This window comes from Tenrec ecaudatus, chromosome 3, assembly GCF_050624435.1.
Source record: "Tenrec ecaudatus isolate mTenEca1 chromosome 3, mTenEca1.hap1, whole genome shotgun sequence".
Classification (NCBI taxonomy): Eukaryota; Metazoa; Chordata; class Mammalia; order Afrosoricida; family Tenrecidae; genus Tenrec; species Tenrec ecaudatus.
The window spans coordinates 79,351,134-79,356,596 of NC_134532.1; the positions used below are offsets into that span (position 1 = coordinate 79,351,134).

At 40.9% G+C, this 5,463-nt stretch overlaps 2 pseudogenes; both read right to left on the bottom strand.

Annotated features, from left to right (window-relative positions):
- Positions 1 to 381: 381 nt before the first annotated feature.
- LOC142442637 (ribonucleoside-diphosphate reductase large subunit pseudogene) lies at positions 382 to 1,710 on the bottom strand (annotated as a pseudogene).
- A 27-nt stretch (positions 1,711 to 1,737) lies between these two features.
- Positions 1,738 to 2,925, bottom strand: LOC142442292 (ribonucleoside-diphosphate reductase large subunit pseudogene; annotated as a pseudogene).
- Between the last annotated feature and the right edge of the window lie 2,538 nt (positions 2,926 to 5,463).

Genomic DNA, 5,463 nt, shown 5'->3' on the forward strand with positions numbered 1-5,463 from the left:
CTCCCTGGAGCCCACAGGTCAAGCAAAACACTAGAGGCACGTTCCCAAACTGCCATCCTAAGAGGCGTGCCCGAGAGGCGATGGAGCCCTACTGAGTCTCTTAAGCACTCCCTATTTGTATGATGACTGCTTTGGTTTTCGTTCTTTTTCGCCTCTTAAAAAAAAAAGATTTAAAAGAATACTTTGAGAATAATGATAGCAAAAAATGTACAAATGTGCTCAACAAAAATGGATGAATTTATGGATTATAAGTTTTACAAGCCTCTAATAAAATGATTTTTTTAAAGAATACTTTGATTCTTTTTCTATAATAATGTCCAACCGAAACACCTCAGGTACCTATCTGTGAGCAAAGAAGTGTTGGTCTCTTCTGGGCCCTTCTCAGGATCCACACATCAGACACTCTTCTCTGTTCTCCAGAGAACACACCATGGCTGCTGTATTTCTCTCCTTTTCTTCATCTTCTTTTGATGACTTCTCCTTATCTTTCAACTTCTCCTTATTCAGAGTGAATTGGATTGGATTAGCCGCTGGTCTTGTCCTCAAATAATACATCCCAGTCTTCAAACCCTGCTTCCAGCCGTAGAAGTGCATGCTAGTAAGCTTGCCATAGTTAGGTTCAGCTATATGTATGTTCAGGGACTGGCTTTGATCGATGAAAGCCCCTCTTTCCGCTGCCATCTTGAGTACAGTTTTCTGAGAAATTTCCCACACTGTCTTATATAGTTGCTTCAGGTCATCAGGAATTTCAGGTATGCTCTGGATAGAGCCATTGCTGGCAATAATCTGGTTTTTCATCTCTTCATTCCACAAGCCCCGCTCAGTAAGATCTTTCAGTAAGTGGGGATTCACAATCTGAAATTCTCCTGACAAGACTCTGTGAGTGTAGATGTTGCTGGTATAAGGATCAATGGACTCATTATTCCCCAGAATCTGAGCAGTTGAAGCGGTAGGCATTGGGACAATAAGCAGACTGTTTCTGACACCATACTTTGCGATCTTCTCTTTGAGAAGTTTCCAGTCCCACAGGTTGGTAGGAGTCACATTCCACATGTCATACTGAAGGATTCCTTTGCTGACTGGACTGCCTTTATAGGTTTCGTATGGACTCTGCTCCTTAGCCAGTTCACAACTGGCTTCCAAAGCTCCATAATAAATGGTTTCAAAAATTTGCTTATTCAATAACTGGGCCTCTGGACTCTCAAAAGGATACCTCATCAGGATAAAAGCATCTGCCAGACCTTGTACCCCAATTCCAATGGGGCGATGGCGCTTATTTGATGAGAAAGCCTCTGGGACAGGGTAGTAATTTATGTCAATAATTTTTTTCAAATTACGAACAGTAACTTTGGTGACTTCAGCCAACTTCTTAAAGTCATATGTGTGTTCTGATGTGACATACATATTCAGCGCCAGGGAAGCCAAGTTACAAACTGCAACCTCATCTTTGCTGGTATACTCTACTATTTCTGTGCACAGGTTGCTGCTTTTGATGGTGCCCAGGTTCTGCTGGTTGCTCTTCCGGTTACAAGAATCTTTGTAGAGCATGTACGGGGTCCCTGTCTCTGTCTGAGACTCAATGATGGCATACCAAAGCTGCTGAGCTTTGACAACTTTGCGGACACGACCCTGTTTCTCATAACTTTCATACAACTTCTCAAATTCCTCTCCCCAAACCTCATCCAGACCAGGACATTCGTTTGGACACATCAAGGACCAGTCCTGATTAGTCTCCACTCATTTCATGAAGAGATCTGGAATCCAAAGCGCAAAGAAGAGGTCTCTGGCACGCTGCTCTTCCTTTCCTGTGTTCTTCTTTAAATCGAGGAACTCAAAGATGTCTAAATGCCAAGGCTCCAGGTAAATAGCAAATGTTCCAGGGCGCTTGTTCCCACCTTGATCCACATATCGAGCTGTGTTGTTATACACTCTCAGCATCGGTACAAGGCCATTGGAATTGCCATTAGTCCCAGCAATGTAGCTGCCAGTAGCTCGAATACAGCTCACAGCAACACCAATTCCACCCGCAGATTTGGAAATCAGTGCACACTGCTTTAGAGTATCATAAATCCCTTCAATGCTGTCATCTTTCATACTCAGAAGGAAACAGCTAGAAAGCTGTGGGCGGTTGGTGCCAGCATTGAAGAGAGTGGGAGAGGCATGGGTAAACCACTTCTCAGAGAGAAGGTTGTACGTTTCAATAGCAGCATCAATGTCTTCTTTGTGAATCCCCACAGATACCCTCATCAACATATGCTGTGGTCTTTCAGCCACTTTTCCATTGATCTTCAGCAAATAGGACCGTTCCAGGGTCTTGAAGCCAAAATAATTGTAAGAGAAATCTCGGTCATAGATGATGGCTGAATTCAGGCGATCTTTATTTGCCAAAACAACCTCCAGTGTTGACCTGGCCACCATGGGAGAGTGTTTGCCATTATGAGGATTTATGTAGTTGTACAGGTCCTCCATCACATCACTGAACACTTTCTTTGTTTTTTTGTGCAGGTTAGACACAGCAATTCTTGCTGCCAGAATGGCATAGTCAGGGTGCTTAGTAGTCAAGGTCGCAGCAGTTTCAGCAGCCAAAGTATCTAGTTCCACCGTGGTGACCCCACTATATAAGCCTTGGATTACTTTCATGGTGATCTGAGCAGGATCAACAAAGTCCATGTTGAGTCCATAGCAAAGCTTCTGGATTCGCGATGTGATTTTGTCAAACATGACCCGCTCTTGGCGACCATCTCGCTTGATCACATGCATCGCGGCTGGTGGTTCAAGTGCAGACGGACTCCGCTCCCGCCTGCCGCTGAGGGGTGACACCGCAAAGGTGGTCAAATGTAAAGGTCGCGCTCCGGGTGCTTGTGGAGCGGAGACCCAGCCGGACGGTGACTGGAGGTAGACCCAAGGCTTGATTTTATAGTTCATTCAGTTTAATGTATGTTAAATACATATATTCGGTTTTGTTTCCTAGCCCCAGGGTCTTGGATATTTTATCAAGGTACTTTATCTTTTTGAGCTGCATTTTGAAAAATTCTCTCTTCCAAGGGCAAGTTTCAAAGTTTCTTCTAATACTTACATTGTTATTTTCTATCTTTCTTGTTTTTTTAATGACCCGTGACTTTCTTCACATATGATTTCCTGATGTCATCCCATAGTTCACCAGATCTTTTGCCATTAGTGGTCAATGAGTAAAAGCTATTCTTCATAAGTTCTTTAAGTTTAGTCGGGGGGTGGGGTTGTATTTTGACTTTTGTGAACTAGATTTTTCTTCTACCTAAACTTAAACTAACATGTAAGCAATGGATAATTTATTTTACAGTTCGTCCCTAGACGAGTTTGGCTACTGATAGTAAACTGTTCCAGCATCTCTTCCCACAGATGTCCTCAGTTTGGTTACGGTGTATTTTATCTGTAGACATCCATATGTATACTCACCATGTGGTTTGTGGTAAAAGGGTGCTTTCAATAAAGAGATCATTGGTCTTGCTGAATCATACCGTGGAATTTCATCTTTGTTTCAGTCATCAAGGCCATCTTTTTCAACTAGTGATTTTTCCTCTTTGTTTCCAACTTTTGCGATCGGATTCCTAATAATTATCAATGCATCTTCCTTGAGAGCATGCTTGAGAAATTTAGACTGGTGCTATTGGTATAATTCTTCATCACTAGCTTTACTGTTGGTGCATATGTTTAAATAATAGTTGTATTAATTGGGTTTCCATGTAAGTCTATAGACACTATCCTTTCACAGACATCATTGTACTTCATGATAGATCTTAAAATGGGGGATGCAGAAAGGCTTTTCCCCAGGTTGTCCCCAAAATATATGCCAAACCTAAGACGCTGCCTGTTGCACCTGGTAAATGGCTGTATATTTGGAAGTCAATGCAGGCTGCTTAATGGTTAATCTCCCTGAAGGTTATCAGCCATCTAGAGCAATCAGACTGTATATTCTGTCTCACCTTAAGTAGGGCCCACACCCTTGATAGGGATAGTGGATTGTTTCCTTTAAGGAGAGCCCAGAGACAAGATCGAGCCCACTCAAGGATGACCAAGTTTAGGCTGCCATCTTGAATCTAGGATCTGCCCATCTTGTCACATGTGTACCCCTAAGCACTCCCCTTCCTATTGCATGTACATCACTAGATTTTCCCTCTCCCATTGCTTATATTGCCTGGGTACAAGCCCTTCCTTTTGCATATATGGTCATCTATAAACAGGGGGACTAACACACTCCCTAAAGGTATATAGGCCTTGGCTAGAAATAAAGAGCTCTCTCCTCCGCTCTTCTCCCAGACCTCCACATGGACCACTAAGAGAGGATGAGGTGAGCATGCTACCATGAAATGTGTCTGACTCCTTTATTTTATCTTCTCTCCTACCTCTCCTATCTTTTATGATTTTACTGTAATCTTTATATATTATAATCAAACAGTTGTGCCTGTGGACTCCCCCTCCCCCCCCACATGTTGTTAGAGACTGGTTAGTCTAGCATTAAAATGTCCTTTTTGATTATGAACGTGATACAATTTCTCTTGAATTTATCATGTCCCTCATTAATGCCTAGTATAATGATCTTTATGCTTTCCATTTCATTTTTGATGATGTACAATCCTGCAATAGTTATACTTCCTATATTTCAAGTTCTGAATTTTAATAGATATTTGAACTTGCTTCTTCTCATTTTTAATCATTCCCCATCAGAAAAATTAAGGACCTGAAAGTTTTACATCATACATGTCATTATAGTGCACTCTACTTTGAGAAACCACTTTATTTCAGTAATTTTGAGAGCTTTATTACCAGAGAAGTTTCACTTTCTACAATATATCTTACCATGTTCTAGTGCTATTCCTGAGATTTTAAGTGTCTAATTCTCAAGAAGTTCGACAGCCTATCCCTTCTTCATAGTCTGTTCTTAGTCTAGAAGCTCTGCTGAACCCTCTTTACATTTGGAGTCTGTGCTGATATCTGAAATACTGGTAACATAACTTTCACCCCGCACAGTAATATTCAAACCACACAGTTTCAAAAACTTACAGATAAGTAAGTCGTTAAGTGTACTTAAAAACTAAATACAAACCCACAGCCATCAAATACATTCTGACTCATAGTGACCTTGTATGACAGAGTAGAGCTGCCATTGTGGGTTTCTGAGGCTGTCGATATTTTTAATAGTATTATTGGCATGTATTTCATACATCATACAATTTAATCATTCAATCATATTAAGGAGAGTTGTGTAATCATCACCAAAGTCAATTTCAAATTTATCCTCTAATATTTATTGTTGTTAGCTCTTCATTCCCCCCAAATTTCCCCTGCCACATCCCTAGTAATTATTTTATTATTATTTTTAATAGCTACTAACTTATGGATTTACTCACCCTGGGTTTCATATACAGAAAATTATACAAAAAACAAGCAGGAAGCAAACAAACAAACAAAAGCCAACAATGACTA